At 40.1% G+C, this 18,050-nt stretch overlaps 1 protein-coding gene across 2 annotated transcripts in view; it reads left to right on the top strand.

Moving 5' to 3' along the window:
- LOC121319513 (PHD finger protein 21B-like) overlaps window positions 1–18,050 on the top strand; it is a 106,545-nt gene that overhangs the window by 38,651 nt on the left and 49,844 nt on the right. Inside the window, exon 1 of one of the 2 annotated variants that reach the window (XM_041257014.1) lies at window positions 4,427–4,510. The exons of the other annotated variant lie outside the window; for it this stretch is intronic. The gene's annotated coding sequence lies outside the window, so the exon portion shown is untranslated. Of the gene's footprint in view, window positions 1–4,426; window positions 4,511–18,050 lie in introns of those variants that run through there. 2 annotated transcript variants of the gene reach the window in all.

Below are 18,050 nucleotides of genomic sequence, written 5' to 3'. Positions count from 1 at the left end.
TATGTATTGCTGTGGTTATTTATATGTTTCACTTTTGTCTTTGTCATCTAGTATTGCACCCTGAAGAACAATTAACAAGTCACAACAGTAGGCTGACAAAAATTGTAATTGCAGTTGGGTTTTTTTTACACATCTATTCATTACCTTGGTTGTTTCAATGTAGCCAACCCTCTGAAATGAGGTCTATTACATTTGTCACCCTGGCAGAAAAAAATGTGGGCATTGGAGTCGGAATAATAATAGTCTGAACCTTTCGAAAAAGGCAGGATTTAGGAAACGAAGAAAGCAAGCAAGGTCGTTTTTGTCATAAAGCTAAAAAGCCAAAAGCTGTCCAGTTTTTTTCTCCGAAATGTGTGGGTACATGATTAAATCCTTGCTCTGTCAATGTAGAAAGTGTGCATTTTTATAATTGCGTTGGGCTTTGGGAATGTAAAAGTCTGACACTGCAAGCTAATTTATATTTCAGCTTAAATTGTGTTTTCTGTCATCATTTGTGATCTGTGTTTAAATATGAATAGCTCACTCTCCCCCTTCAATAAAGGCACACTATAAAAGAGCCCTGCCAACGTGTGGTAATAAAGATTTTTATTTCTAACCTTAAGTGACAAACAAAATAAATGTCATAAATCGTATTTGTCATACATTTTCATAGATGCATAGAGCTCAAATAGACAGTTTAGAAAGGAAAACACATTATAGGAAACATATGTTTTCATTTTAAAACATCTGGTTCTACACTAAGTTAAAGAAAGCTCTCATTTTGCCTGCCTTACCTTGAAGATAGTCCTAGCTTTGGGGTAAAAGCATATTACTGGCTGCTTAACATGTCAGTCATTAGGGCAATCAGATGGTTGGTTACTGACAGGAAGGAATAGCAAGAAGGGGTGTGTGGCAATTCCGCCCTCCAGGTGAAATTACCAGGAAAGTGTAAAACTGTCTAAAAGCATGGCGGGCAAACAGAGATTTCTATAACCTAGTGCAGTATCATCTATCATGTTTTAAAAAGAAAATAGATGTTTACTACAAGATGTGTTTCTTTTGAGATCTTCATAGTAAATGGATGTGTCTTTTCTTATGGAACTATTTTGTTAGCTACATGTTTCTTATGCCAGAGTGCAGCATGCTAGTATCCTGTGTCATTGTGAAAGCTTCCCTGAAAGAATTATCTCCATGTGTCCTGTGTCCTGTGTCACTGAGAAAGCTTCTCTGAAAGACTCCTGCCCAAGTGTCCTGTGCCCTGTGTCATTGAGAAAGCTTCCCTTAAAGAACACTGTCCAAGTGTCCTGTGTCCTGTGTCCTGTGTCATTGAGAAAGCTTCCCTTAAAGAACACTGTCCAAGTGTCCTGTGTCCTGTGTCGTTGTCCCTGTTGCTGTGCCTTGGCAGCCTCTCATTCATAAGCTTTTATTAAAGTTTAATTTCGCCAAGAGTGATGTGCAAGTGCACCTGGTCCGCATCCCACAACGAATTGGTTACCAGATGAAAAGCAATGAAAAGAAATCACTTTCAGGCAGCTAATAATAACCTAGCTTTGCCACGCAAAGGATATGTAACTTTCCAAAGCTATGTTTAAAAAAAGCAAAGAAAAGCAGACATGGTCAGATAGGTTTGTCTTGGAGGGGTAATCGTCTTAACAACACATTCCACTGTTCTGCAGCAGAACTCATTTAGTAACCATCAGTATTCACAATGTAAATCCCCCCTGCTGGAAAGCAATGCATATCAAATGAAGCTGTCCGTCCAGTAGGTTTTTAACATTGATTTTTGAAAGCCTCATTTATAAGGGAGCCCTGCAAAAACAAGAAAAATAAAAGCCCACAGCAGCGTCACTACATCTAACCCACAGGATATGTCAGGACATGGCAATTGGGGGGCTTTTCTTTTACCAGTGCAAACTCAAAACATGTATATATATTAACACCCACATTTCCCTGATCCAAAAATGAATCACAATTCTAAACCCTAAAACTAAACTCAATGCAAGCCGTGAAGCACAAAGCTAAAACTACCTTTGGGGAATGCAAACAAACTGGAGTATCAACAGGGTTTCATTTATAAACACTCAAGTCTAATTAAGTTTGCAGTCAAAATAAACTCACTTCTAGAATTAGACATATTAGACACAGCACTGACTGGGTTGTGGTTAGAGAGGTGACTCAACATTGCGAACATAGATTAACACACAAGCTATTAGGGTTGTGCATAGGAATCCTGGGATGCAGTATGTGTGCATTACAGTCACCATTAAGTGAAACATGCACATTACATGTACTACCAATGGCACTTGTGCCCTAGTCTTGTCAGAGTATACAAGGGCTTTTCCATTAACCACATATCAAGTGTATGATTAAAGTTGAAATCTTACCAGCTGCCAGTTGAGAACTTCTATGCTATGTTGCTATGGACACGGGGCTGAGTAGCCAAGTGTAATTTAACACTGAGTTGGTTTGGGGCCTACCATCTTACCTCGTGTCTGCCACAACGGGGTAGTTTGATTTTCATCACACATTTTTATTTTCAAGACAAAGTTGGTGTCATTCTTTCAGTTCTGTAATGTGTTTAAATGATCTAGATGGCAGTTATTTAATGAGAAAGTAGCTTCAAGTGTAATTTTTGTTTTGTTTACCTCTCTGTTGCCTTTTCATGCTGTTGGCGTGAATGCTGTTTTGAGTTATTTGAATGTACAGTAAGACTCACTGGCTTGATGTCTGAGTCTTAATTTCCAACAAAACGGGTGTAAAAAGAACAAACTGTAAAACAAGAAATTTTTGTTAACTTCACTTTTATTAAAAATCAGCATGCTGCAAAAGTAGCATAATTACTCAATTCAGTTTATTTTCAGTATATGTGTAGTTTACATGCATATACATTTGTTGCTGTAAATATGTCCACAGTGAGACATCTGCAAAATGAAGTTGCCGCAGATTTTTCCTGTTTTACAGGATGCACTTTATAACATATGGTAATAATAATAATAATAATAATAATAATAATAATAATAATAATAATAATAATAATAATAATAATCATCACCATGCAGAGGTTTTTAGTATGTAACAATGAGAAAGGTTGTTGGTAGTGTTGTTTTCTTGGTGCTGGTGAAACGGATGCTATCTTTACTCTGCAGGGTGAGATTTCACATCCCTCATGGAGTGAGCAGCTCTTCTTCCTCTCTTGTTTATTGCCTTGTCTTCACTTGATTAACCTCTGAATGGTCAAGAGGTCAATAATGACTGGAGGTGCAGTTTGGGTGAGAGGACTGAGCAGTTCCAGCTGCTCAAAGTATACAAAATGATTTATTATGTTTGTTTTTGATGATTCATTAAAAAAAAAAAAAAAAAAACTCCAGAGCAACTATTATACATAAAGGGGTAGATGTACTAAAGTGTTGCCTCTGTCGCAATCATTGCAAACCACATGCACACCAGTGGGAAGTGTAGCGTGCAAAGTATTAAACAAGCGCATCGCTGTTAGCAATTGTTGCTGGCATTTCCCAGTCCGCTTTTTTTCTTGTGTTGCCAGTTGTGCTCAATGTATTTTAGAGATGAACACCCAAGTACCTAATTTTCACTAAAGTCAGGGTGTACTTAAAAGACATGAAGACAAATTTCTATAACATTTCTGGTTTTCCCAGTGTTTTGGGAGCAATGGACTGCACACATGTGCCACTAACCCCTCCATTCTGAGCATCTGTATAGGACCATGATCTATTGTGTGTTAATTATCTAGGCTTCTAAGTAGACCAAGCTAGAAATAATAATAATAAATAAAATAAAAATAAAAAAACCTAAAATCATTTAGTTTCAATTTAAAATAATCTTTTATTCGCATTGTACACCAATGTGTGCAATGCAGCAGCATGATTTATTTTGTGTTACCGGTAGGCTAAAGTAAAAAGAAAGTGTGCAAGGTATTCATTTGATTTTACTACTGTATTGTATACTGTATAGGCCTACTGTACAGATTTATATTTATAATTTGACGGAAACTTGATTATATATTATATTATATATTTATATATATATATATATATTTATATATATATATATATATATATATATATAAAACAGTATTAAAATAGGTAAAATGAAGACAGAACAGAATACATTGTACAGATGACGTTTATATTAAACAAAAACAGTGTTATTTTGATTCTTGCTCCTTAGACATTATCTTCGGGCCTCCTCTGTGGCAGCAAACCACAACTCAGCTCCTGCTATTTATCTGAAGAAACGTTGCACGACTGTTGCTAGAGATTTCGCTCAGATGACGCAAATAATATTTAAATTAGTATATTGCGGTTGTCTTCATTATCATATTTTTTCTTAGTACATATGACTCGCAACGAAAATGCAAATTGCAGTATGTTTGCGCTGCGACTGGCCCATCTTAGTACATCTACCCCAAAGAGTGTTGCTGTTTCTTAATTTTAGAAGTGTTCGGGGCCCGGCATGACGTCAGTACACAGGATGAGATGTACTGGGATTCTTGACAGTTTCCTAACAGTGATTGGTGAGTTGCAGTCTGTCTGTCCTTCTGTGCATATGTCTGTTTTATATGTGGAGATTCTTCAGTACAAGCTTTTGAGAGTGTCAGGATTCAGGGATATGTCTGATGTAGTATGAACAGTAGTGCGGGATGATTAGATTATCTGGTCCAGGATCTCACCTTTTTCAGCAGGATCTCAACTGAGTATAGAATTGAGTAGCCCCTAGAATATAGGACGCATCCAGTAATGCATGTATAGGTGGTGAAATGTGTGCACGTACACACTATGGAATCTGGCCACAGTGATGTTTGTCATGCTCTTTTAGTTTTGATGGCCATGGCGGGAGAAAAGAATGGCACTGACAACAACAGCAAAGAATTATCTCTGAGGCACAAATAACACTTTCTCTCTCTGCTTGCGTTGGGTTGTGTTAAGGGGAATTATCTGTGAGGCACAAACAACAACACTTTCTCTCTCTGCATGCGTGGGGTTGCATTGAGGTGAATTATCTCTGAGGCACAAACAAAAACACTTTCTCTGCTTGCGTGGGGTAGTGTTAAGGTGAATTATCTGTGATGCACAAACAACAACACTTTCTCTGTGCGAGTGGGGTTGCATTCAGGTGACTTGTCTCTGAAGGACAAACAACAACACTTTCTCTGCACGTGTGGTGTTGCATTATGGTCTTGACGGACACTGATTTCATCAGTAATTCAGCTCTTTTCAAATGGATACTGCTGCCTCTCATTGTTCATGCATCAGTGCGCTTTCTGGTAGTTCAATTTTTTAATCCTGTTTTCCAGCAGTGTTTCTGCTCAGCTTCTGTCTAGGACATGTACAACCCTCCCTTTTATCACTTGTGAAATAGACAAATAACCAACTAGAAGTCAGAAAATTAGGCACATTACTGTACATAAAGAAATTGTGTTGATTTCACAGCTGGAAAAAAAAGTCAAAGTTATTTGATCTGAGCCACTGTGATGATAATAATAGAAACCCAGCCACAGAAAAATAGCATAACCACATTCGACTTTTACTGAACAAAATGCAGTGTGGCTTTAGAACTATGTGTGGATGCTGCTGCATTCTGTTTATCAAAGACAGGATAAAGAAAATGTTGGAGAAGGAATTCAGCTTCCCTGTAGTGTTATCTTACTGGTATCTTATTTTGAAATTCACCGAAAGTTTTGCGTACTTTTTTTGAAATCTAAATAAATTAAAAAAAAACTCTTCCTTGTTCTTTTTTGTTATGGGTTGTATCTTATCTTTGACGGTAAAAGCTCATCTAATTCAAATTCCTCATTATTAGTAGTTGTACACATAGACAGGTGATAACAATCTTTCAAGTAGACAAATAAGTGGTCTTTCCTTGTTTTAAGGTCAATTTAATGGAATCATTGAGCTCAGTGACTGCTGTTTCTATGCTGTCAATGGATTTGTTGTGACGTTTTTGTATCTAGACTACATCTTTTTTTCTTGATGAAAGCGAGTAGCAGAAATATCTAATCCATGTGTTGATGTTTCTTTTTAATTTCAACTGAAATTTTGGTTTATTTGGCCCAGCTCTCTGTTGAATACAAACATTTCATCCAACAATGATGTAGCCAGAACTAAATCACCACCTGCAACGAGTATATTAAATATTGACTTATTTTACTGAGTGTTAGATCTAATTCGAAGTGATCATAGAGATGGTAGAAAATGACTGTGTGTTCCGTGCGTGCCCTGTCATAGCAGGTGAGCATGTGATGTGCTCCAGGAATTGGTCAGGTAGAAACAGCTGGAAGGGTAGTTTATACCAGTCCTGCGTCCTGATTCATACACAAAAAATTGTACAAGAAGAAGAATAAATACAAGACAAATCTCCCAGCTGAATGCCAGCCATGGCGTTTTTACTGACACACACCAGTTCAATTTTGTAGGTTGATATCCCAAGGCAACTTTCAAAGCCTTACATGATCTGCAGGAAGGTCAGGGAGCCTTAAAGGCAGTGAAACACATATATTGTGCAGCAATCTACTAGGGGGTTCCTGTTGGGAAATGTGGAGTCAGAGCAAGTGTGACCAGTTTTGAGAATGAGAATTTCTTATTGGGTTCTTGCCATTGCACAGATATGCAGGACAGTAGTTTAATGACTGGAGCAGTATTGGGAGGAGTAGAAAGGAAAGCAAATTGACTTTAAGGAACACTCTATTTCAGAATTTTTAAAATAAAATTAAAAATACATTAAAAAAACTCAATGCTAAATTCATAGCCAGCCCTCCAGGACCGTGACTGGACACCCCTGCTTTATAACATTTCACCCACGGGGAGGGGGGTCATTAAAGTCTACAACATTTTGGCAGGTATGATTTTGCTCTCAGATATTTTCCTTCAAACCCTATTGTTTTCAGTTGTTACACTTCCAGAGGGATCCGGCCACGTGCCGCCCCACTTCCTTCCCTGGACGACTACATCCAGGAACGCACAGAACTGCTAGCAATTGTGACCTATTTGTCACTTCTTGAGATGGTATTGCACAGGCCTCCTTGTTTACAAGGCCTGGGGCTCTCTGTAAGAGGAGGCGCAAGTGCAGCACAATGGTTAATTTAATTAATTAAATAACAGTGGCTTCTGTATTCATCTCTGAATATTTACTGTGATCAATTAATCGAAAACGCACCCCCTGTGCAGACAGAATTAGCAGTCTTGTTTTTTAACTTGTCAATCAGAAGTGAACTAGGTCATAGTGGAGGCTCTAGTGTTTATTTAACATGTTTTTGTACACCACCCACTCGATATATTGTGGGTGTCGGGGTCCAATATAAATCTTCTATATGAAGATACTGTATGTTGCAGTTGAATATTTATTTAGATCTAGAGAATTGCTTATCCAATTGCAATACTCAGTAGTTGTCAAAGAAACTTTTATTTTTAGTTATTGAGTAGCTGAATTGACGTATTTTAAATGAAAATTGGCAGCAACATAGATCACACACAGCTTGTCCTCAGGGAATCGAATGCTTCACTGAAGGTGCTGTGTAGTTAATGGAAATCTGTAATGTTACAAAGAGTTGCATTGCGTTGGAGCTCTGTAAGGAGATAAGCTCCCCGATCCTGATTAACACAGTTTCAATAGTGCACGGGGAGCTGCAGCAGGTGAGCTTATAAAAGCAACAAAAACCCTGCCTTTATCACAGACTGCAGTTATTTCTTTATTTGAAACTCTCTCAGGGATCTGGGGAATAGAGAAGGTGTACTGGTGTGGAATGTGACCACTAGCAGTGTGCAGGCTGAGGTTATACTTTGAAAAACCCAGCCCTCCAGAGCTTTCGCAAATACAATTGGAAGTCGGTTTGCTGCATGCGGATTTAGCAAATAGGGTTTAGTTTGTACATTGCACAACAAACTTAATTCACGGTCCAGGAATTATGAAATGTAAAGCAGGGAAACAAGTGATATGCACCAGACCACCCTATTTTGTCCCCATGTTTTCACATTTAGATAAAAAAGATTGGTTCAAAGTATTTTTATTTTTGGGTAAGTCATCTAGCTCGCATAAATAATTGGTGTAGGAAAAAAGTTATTTAATTTGAATGCAACAGTAGGCAAAATTCCCATATTCTAGACCCTTGTTCTTTATAAGGGAATTAAAAAAAATGGTGGTTCATGATTGATTGAATATAAATTCATGTGGGATGTACTATACAGTATGTGTAATTATCAGTAATCAAAAGTAATTACACGCAATCCTACAGCGTTGCTGATTTTTCCTTCGTGCTCATCAGTTACTTGTGACACAGATCCTTTCCGACTGCGGCTGTAACACTTCAGCTTATTGAAAAGGAAAGACAAATCTAATATCTCCGTTCAGAAAGAATATCCAAATATGAAAATGGATATTTGTCTCAGCACAAACAAACAGCTTTATTTTGTCACCACCAGCCTGTACAGACAGGTTGAACTGTCCTTTATTTTCACCTTCCAGAACACACTTTCTCATCGGCATCCCCTCTTCAATACTGTGTCGGTGTTTCTTTGGAGTTGCATCTGTCTCTGATTATTGTCAATGAGGTTCCATCTGCCACTTTCCCTGTTTAAAACTCCCTGCATCTTGTATACAGGCCTGTCTCCCTCCTGCCACCTCCCTCCTCCCTCTCTGTCTGTAGTGCCAGCTGTCCCCATTCCCTGTGACCATTTCTTCTCAAATCCTCTTGGCAGGAGCTTCCTTGGACAAATCACCCCACTCATGGTGGTTTGTTTATTTAGTCGAGTCTGAAATAAAGTACTCAGTGTTTGTAAGCTCTGCACAGCATACTCTTGCTTTGCCTGAAATTTTAAAATTTCATACCAACTCTATCTGAATGATTAAAACGGAGTGCTACAAAACTCCATGCAGAGTGTGTAAGAATTTCATTACTGTACGTTTTGCTCTATCCCGTGTTGTCTGTATCACCGCATTTTATTTTTTTAACATAATACGGATTACTTAGATTTTTTTATAATTCACACATCATGGGCTGTATTCGGTTGATCTTGATGGGGCAAATCTAAATCCTGCCATTGTTTTAAATAATTTTAAAGGGGCCAAAGTTATGGAAATTAAAAATTCATGAAATATTTGATTGTATAAAGTAAAATATTTTATATTTAACCATGAGCTACAGCAAATACACCAATATGATTGTTAGAATCTGGAATGCGTGTATTCAGAGGCACATACAGAGACAGAGAGGCAGACAGACAGAGATACAGACAGAGACAGAGAGGCAGACAGACATGCAGACAGGCAGACAGACATGCAGACAGACAAGCAGACAGGCAGACAGACATGCAGACAGCCAGGCAGACAGACATGCAGACAGACAGAGGCACAGACAGAGACAGAGAGGCAGACAGACAAGCAGACAGACAGACAGGCAGGTTGACAGCCAGGCAGACAGACACAGTTACAGACAGAGACAGAGAGGTAGACAGACATGCAGACAGACAGAGGCACAGACAGCGACAGAGAGGCAGACAGGCATGCAGACAGACATAGGTACATACAGAGACAGAGAGGTAGACAGACAAGCAGACAGACAGAGGCACAGACAGAGACAGAGAGGCAGACAGACATGCAGACAGACAGACAGACAGGCAGACAGCGAGGCAGACAGACACAGTTACAGACAGAGACAGAGAGGCAGACAGACAAGCAGACAGACAGACAGGCAGGCAGACAGCCAGGCAGACAGACACAGTTACAGACAGAGACAGAGAGGCAGACAGACAAGCAGACAGACAGACAGGCAGGTTGACAGCCAGGCAGACAGTCACAGTTACAGACAGAGACAGAGAGGTAGACAGACATGCAGACAGACAGAGGCACAGACAGCGACAGAGAGGCAGACAGGCATGCAGACAGACATAGGTACATACAGAGACAGAGAGGTAGACAGACAAGCAGACAGACAGAGGCACAGACAGAGACAGAGAGGCAGACAGACATGCAGACAGACAGACAGGCAGGCAGACAGCGAGGCAGACAGACACAGTTACAGACAGAGACAGAGAGGCAGACAGACAAGCAGACAGACAGACAGGCAGGCAGACAGCCAGGGAGACAGACACAGTTACAGACAGAGACATAGAGGCAGACAGACAAGCAGACAGACAGACAGGCAGGTTGACAGCCAGGCAGACAGACACAGTTACAGACAGAGACAGAGAGGCAGACAGACAAGCAGACAGACAGACAGACAGGCAGGCAGACAGCCAGGCAGACAGACACAGTTACAGACAGAGACAGAGAGGCAGACAGACAAGCAGACAGACAGACAGACAGGCAGGCAGACAGGCAGGCAGACAGCCAGGCAGCAGACACAGTTACAGACAGAGACAGAGAGGCAGACAGACAAGCAGACAGACAGACAGACAGGCAGGCAGGCAGACAGCCAGGCAGACAGACACAGTTACAGACAGAGACAGAGAGGTAGACAGACATGCAGACAGACAGAGGTACAGACAGCGACAGAGAGGCAGACAGGCATGCAGACAGACATAGGTACATACAGAGACAGAGAGGCAGACAGACAAGCAGACAGACAGACAGACAGGCAGGCAGACAGCCAGGCAGACAGACACAGTTACAGACAGAGACAGAGAGGTAGACAGACATGCAGACAGACAGAGGCACAGACAGCGACAGAGAGGCAGACAGGCATGCAGACAGACATAGGTACATACAGAGACAGAGAGGTAGACAGACAAGCAGACAGACAGACAGACAGGCAGGCAGACAGCCAGGCAGACAGACACAGTTACAGACAGAGACAGAGAGGTAGACAGACATGCAGACAGACAGAGGCACAGACAGCGACAGAGAGGCAGACAGGCATGCAGACAGACATAGGTACATACAGAGACAGAGAGGTAGACAGACAAGCAGACAGACAGACAGACAGGCAGGCAGACAGCCAGGCAGACAGACACAGTTACAGACAGAGACAGAGAGGTAGACAGACATGCAGACAGACAGAGGCACAGACAGCGACAGAGAGGCAGACAGGCATGCAGACAGACATAGGTACATACAGAGACAGAGAGGTAGACAGACATGCAGACAGACAGAGGCACAGACAGAGACAGAGAGGCAGACAGGCATGCAGACAGACATAGGTACATACAGAGACAGAGAGGTAGACAGACATGCAGACAGACAGAGGCACAGACAGAGACAGAGAGGCAGACAGGCATGCAGACAGACATAGGTACATACAGAGACAGAGAGGTAGACAGACATGCAGACAGACATAGGTACAAACAGAGGCAGAGAGGCAGACAGGCATGCAGACAGACATAGGTACAAACAGAGGCAGAGAGGCAGACAGGCATGCAGACAGACAAGCAGACAGACAGTTAGACAGACAGGGAAGATAATGGCAGCCCTTTTGTCTGTCTCTTCCAAGTTCTCCAGGTAAACACTTGCATCCTTCTCCCTCCAGTGGTATTCTATTAGGTGAAACATTTATTTTTTGTTGCAGCCAATATTTTGACTAGCTTGTTTTGTTAGCACCAACATGAACTGCTTTCATTTTTTTTTTCATTTTTGTTATTTCATTTTCTTTCAGTTACAAAATTCCATGCAAATATGAGCGCACCAAGACGTACTGAAATCTCCAGCGGATGACTATAATGGACCTTCACATTTAAATAATGCTGATGCAGAACTGGAAGAAATTAAATAGAGCAAATGATTCTCTGAGCATTATGCACTAAAATAGTAAAGCTACAACTCACCTGCTTATAACCCTTTATTATTATCTTTATTAGTAGTAGTAGTAGGGTTATTGGGTGATGCATATGAAACTTGGTAAGGACATTCTTCAGTGGTAGTTACTGTATTCAGAAGCATCTCTCTGTACAGTATATAGCTAATGTCAGAGGAGGCTCGGAAATGCAGATCAGACCCCCGTATTCTTCAACATGCCAAGCAATACTACAGTTCACAAATTGGGAGAAAAACAGGTGTCTGTAATCACGACTGGAAACGAGAAGCAGCACATAACTGTAATGCTCTGTGTGAAAGTAGACGGTCGCAAACTGCCTCCATATGCGTAATTGAGGTTGAATCTTTGTCATTACAGGTTTATTTTATGTTTTAGTTTTTTCCTGAAATTTAGGGTGGGAAATTTGGACTGCATTTTAAATTCAAAGGAATACGGTATATTTTGTAGCATAAATTTTGTAGCATTAATGTATATATATATATATATATATATATATATATATATATTATATATATATATATATATATATATATAGGTATAAAATGTAAGAAAAAAATACATTTTAAAGATTCAGATATAATATTAACAGCAATTAACAGCAGTTCTGGCTCCTAAGAGGAGGCAAGCCTCTGTTATAAATTCCTATCTGTTATTAACCACAGTCCCAGCACAGTAACAGATCACGTGATCTGGGCACGGGTTTTAATTCAAACCCTCTTGCCCCTTACTGAAGCAATGCCGTAGGCCTCCTATGCTCTTTCAGTTTGGAGATTTAAAAAAATTACCAGAAAAAAAAAGAAATCCATATGGTAGGACGATTTATAAAACTATATCTTAAAAAAAAGAAATACAGCACGTAATTGAAAAATATTACATTGAAATATAGTGACCTACAGATTAATGCTGGTATTATTACTAATAGTGTACTCGTATTACGTATACATGTTGTGCATATGTTCTACTTTTGAATTGTCTGAGGCTAGATACAGCAAATGTATGAATGAAAAGTAGGCAGAACGGAAAGTAATAGCTACTGTGTTAACTTGATTTTCACTATTTTGTGTTTTAGTGTTTTTATTCTGTTTTGATGTCAGAAAGCGCATTTAGGTGCACCCCATAGTCTGGTCTTCATCGGTTCGAGTCCAGGCTATTCCTTTGCCGACTGAGGATGGGAGCTCCCAGGGGGCAGCACAGGGGGCCAAGCGCCGCCTGGGGGGAGAGAAGGCTAGGTCGGCCTGGGTGTCCTCACCGCGCACCAGCAACCCCCGTGGTCTGACCGGGCGCCTGCGGGCTTGCATGTAAGCTGCCCAGGGCTACATTGTCCTCCGACGCTGTAGCTCTGGGTGACAGCATAGTGAGTCTGCAGTGTGTAAAAAAGCGGGCGGCTAACGGCACACACTTTGGAAGACAGCGTGTGTTCGCCTTCGCCCCTCCTGAGTCAGCGCTGGGGTGGTAGCTGTGAGCTGAGCTAAACAAAATAATTGGACACTACTAAATTGGGGAGAAAACAACAAAAACTATTGTATATTGGTGACTGCTAAATAAAAAATAAAAAAGTGCATTTAATTTATAATGCCGAAAGTTTACATTAAAACCATGACGATGACTGAATTAGTATCCGCATATCTCAAAGTAATGCAAAATTTGGCAAGACACAAGGAACTTACAGAAATAATTGTGCGATATGATGAGTTACTTGCTGCTCACATGGAAATGTGGAACCGTATTTACTAGGATGCCAAAAAACATACAGAATGACTTGATGTCATCCATTTCCTTTACTGTACTGTGAAATCGATAAAGAAATTAATGAAGCAATATTTTGCATGGCAGATTTATTGAATGAAACAACAGGTTTGTAATTGTGCCTTTTGTGACGTAAGGCATGGTTGATTTTTGCTTTTCTCCTGCCTTAACTTTGTTTGGAAAATTCTTTCTGCAGAGTGTATTAGCAGGGTATGATTTGATTGGGGTCATGTCCCTGGCTCTGCTTTTTGTATAATATTCAAACATTTTGCATATAGTATGGCAATTCTGTGTACGTACGTACAGTACACCATCACCAAAATTTTAGTTTTGCAAATGTTGTTTGTAGCATTATAAGTATACGTTGTTCTTGCCTTTTAGTTATCAATAATAATAATAATAATAATAATAATAATAATAATAATAATAATAATAATAATAATATACTAAGCAGCAATAACATTTGCATGGTGGCAGATGTAAACAGCGGTGTATCAGCATGATGTATCTTTAATAGAGGCTTTCCTACTGTTTTGTAGTTTGTGTATTTTATCCACCCCCCCCCCTCGAATTTTGACAAATTGCACCCCTTCTTGAAATGTAAATGCTATTAATGTTGTATCCTGTGTATTATTAAACATACGCTGGCAGTGTGTAACAGTTAAATAAACTATGATGAGCTACTATTTTATTTTCTCTGTTGGCTAGTGGAGGAAATGTGGTTAACAGCCAAATTGTGGTAAAATGTTAAGAAGATATGAAAGTGTTGTCAGTGATAATACAATGATACGATTCTACTGCTGCAACCCCTGCCTGTTTTTCTGCCTCCCCATTTCTTTTGGCCACCAGCCGCCACTGACCTAAGTCACAAATTTACTGTTTTCTAGAGAAGCGCTTATGCAATTGGGATCAAACTTGGTTACAGCATTCTTTACGAGTTATCGAGCGCATCAGAAGCTGGGAAAACATGACAGAACCTGTCCAGCTGTTCTTCTGCCCGTACTTCTGACATTTTTACTTGTGTATCAGTCCTGGTGGTCTTTTTCATAGACTGTATTGAAAATGGCCTGTAATTGAAGTAACCTGGTTTGATTGGTAAAGAGTGAATGTAATGCCAGTCTGTGTGTATTCAAAGCTTCGCTAAATGAAACAAGCCAAGATTTACCCTTACAGCAAAATGAGGGCCATATGTCACTAATATACTTGTTATTATTATTATTATTATTATTATTATTATTATTATTATTATTATTATTATTATTATTATTATTATTATTAATATTAACACTGTCATAAACGTAGCTTTGTTGACTTAGCATGTAGCATTCTCTGACAGCTGTACACAATCATTTGCCATAAATAAATCAGGACACTGTATAGGTCAGTCAGTGTATTAACCCAGCAATAACAAAGCGAGATTATGGAGTCATTACAGCAGTACAGTGTCATTTTAACAGTGTCCCACTAATGTATGTTAATAAGGGTTGCAGCTAGGATTAGGGTGAAGGCAAGGTTAGTGAAATGAAAAATGACAACAGCACATGAAGCCTTGTATTACAGTGGTAGTTATTGCTGCTAGTGAATGCCTGGTTCATGAAGTGCTTTCGCAGTGTGTAGTCTGCATACATTCTATATTCTGGCTCGCTCTGTGGTTCTGAATGGATCTGACCTGGGCCTGTGTGCAGATCCGCGGTGTGTAAAGGGTTGAACATATTTGACGTGAGTTGAGTTTGTCTGTTTTTGCTCCCAGCTCTTCGAAAGCTGTTTTTTCCACTCCCCACTCCGCAGCGACAGCGTGTAACCATACAATCAGCACACAAAACTATTAGTCTCCACTGCTGCTGGAAGACTACCCTGCTGTCACATGAAACTAATTTCTGATTCCACACCTTCACCATCAAAACCCTCAGTTCTTCCTCCATTTCTTCTGCCGCTGCGTGTGAGAAGTGAAAGAGCCTTTACAGCCTTTGCTGCGCCTTGATTGTGTTTGAAGCACTCTTCAGCAATCATTGATTATGAGATGCTTTAATTTGTAATTAACTTGTTTTGGGTTTAATAGCATTTTCCTATTCAGCTGCTAGGTGTGTGGAACACAACGCTTGATAGAATCACATTTCCGCTCATCAAGTAACTCCATAAATCCTACCTGCTGTGCACTGCCACTCATTATGTAAGCCTCAGGTGTGCAGGTTTGAAAGATTTTTATAAACGTGGTATTTAGAATAAGAAATCTCTACTTGAAAACCATACTTTCAAATAGTGTAGCACTTCCTTAACCTACTAAACGTGTGGTTCTTTCAAAACTGCCCATTTGAGACCTAGGTAGATAATGGAAATACAAAGTGCAGACAGGCACCATGAGAGCTTTCCCTCACGGCTCTGCAAGAGATAAAAGGTGCACCTCTGTCCTGACCTGCCATTCAAGTGAGGCGTACTGCCCATTGTACTGGAATTGTGTTTGTCTTGCGAGGGTCCACTGGGGGGCACGAAATTTCACTTGGGACTAGATTCAAAATCAGGCCCCTATGGGAGAAAGGCATGACAAGCTGGGTCACAGACACACACACACAATCCCAGCAGCAGTGTCTGGATGAAAAACGGTGTTACCCCTGGCACTGATTACACCCAGAGCCATACACCAATGGATATGTTTCCTTGTTGGGTATTCATTTCATTAAATGTCAGGGTGCGTGAAAAAAAGGCGAGCGTTGGCTTTTTTGACAGTCTTGGCATTTTATCAAAACAAACGATTCTAATACAGAAGAAGGAAACTGTTGTTCTCGTAATAGTAATAGCCTTTGAATGCTATCAGCTACACCGTAATTATCAAAAGCCCTTCAATGCTAGTTTGCATTTATTACAGCGCGACACTCTTTGTTCGTATGTTTTTTTGCACCAGTTGAGTCGTGACCTTATGTAAAAGAGGCAGGCATTAAGGGCACTCTAATCACGCCTTTAGCTACAGACGGAACACAGCGCTGTTTGGAACAACACACATTTGCATATCGTTAGGAGCACCAGTCTCTATTTTAACCAGTTTGTTGTAATTATATATCTATATATATATATATATATATATATATATATATATAGTGCCGTGAAAAAGTATTTGCCCCGTCTGATTTTCTGCATTTCTGCATATTTTTCACATTGAATTTGGCCAGATGTTTTTGTGGGTTGTAGTCTCAGAGAAAAGATGACACCAAAGTTTGGTTCTTCTTTCATTTGTTTGGTGTGCAAGGTAATCAAACATGCAATCTTCAGGTGTGAAAAAGTTATAGCCCCCCTAGTTAATTCAACCCAATTAAAGGGATAATTAGGGTCAGCTGTTTGAACACTTTGGTTAACAATCAGGCCTGATTTGGTCTAGCCCTGCCCAATATAAATCTGACTAACTTTGGCCCTTACTATCAGAGTGAAGTTGTCAGCACACAGGTTCTAGAGGCACATCATGCCACGATCAAAAGAAATTCCTGAAGAACTCCGGAAAAAAGTTGTTGATGCCTATCAGTCTTGAAAGGGTTACAAAGCCATTTCTAAGGCTCTGAGGCTCCACCAAACCACAATCAGAGCCATATTGTCCAAATGCAGAAAGTTTGGGACAGTAGTGAATCTTCCCAAGAGTGGCCGTCCTGCCAAAATCTCTCCAAGAGCAAGGCGTAAAATCGTCCAGGAAGTCACAAAGAACCCTAGAACAATATCTAGGAATTTGCAGGTCTCTCTCATCTCGGCTAAGGTCAGAGTTCATGACTCCACCATCAGAAAGACACTGGGCAAAAATGGGATTCATGGCAGAGTAGCAAGGTGGAAACCACTGCTCATTAAGAAGAACTTGATTGCTCATCTCAAGTTTGAGATGAGTCAAAAGTGGAACTTTTTGGCCAACATGGGCCCCGTTATGTCTGATGAAAACCAAACACTGCATTACACAGCAAGAACCTCATACCAATGGTCAAGCATGGTGGTGGTGGTGTCATGATTTGGGGATGCTTTGCTGCATCAGGAGCTGGACAACTTGCCATCATTGAAGGAACCATAAATTGTGCTCTCTATCAGAGAATTTTATTGGAGAATATCAGGCCATCTGTACATGAGCTGAAGCTGATTCACAGCTGGGTCATGCAGCAAGACAATGATCCAAAGCAAACAAGCAAGTCTACATCAGAATGGTTGAAGAACAAGAAATTTAAAGTTTTGGAATGGTCTAGTCAAAGTCCAGACCTAAACCCCATTGAGATGTTGTGGCAGGACTGAAACAAGCAGTTTATGCTCGAAAACCCACAAATGTCATTGAGTTGAAGTAGTACCTGAACCTCTGAGATGGATGTAATACTGTGCAACAATTTGTAAGATTTCTTTCCAGGGATTTCTTTACAGATCATCAGTAAAGGGCCCCAGCATGTATGTTTATTTACCAGAGACCCTCCTATCTATTAATGCCCCCTGCTGTATGTACTTTGTACAGTCGTGATATGCTATTTCTTTACTACGTAAAAATGCCTCAGTGGAACAAACCGCAAAATTAAAATTAAATGATTTGCATTTAAATTGATTTCTTGTAAAAATT

Source organism: Polyodon spathula, chromosome 8 (assembly GCF_017654505.1).
Source record: "Polyodon spathula isolate WHYD16114869_AA chromosome 8, ASM1765450v1, whole genome shotgun sequence".
Classification (NCBI taxonomy): domain Eukaryota; kingdom Metazoa; phylum Chordata; class Actinopteri; order Acipenseriformes; family Polyodontidae; genus Polyodon; species Polyodon spathula.
Note: the sequence above shows the minus strand (reverse complement) of the source record. Positions and strands in the feature narration are given on the sequence as shown.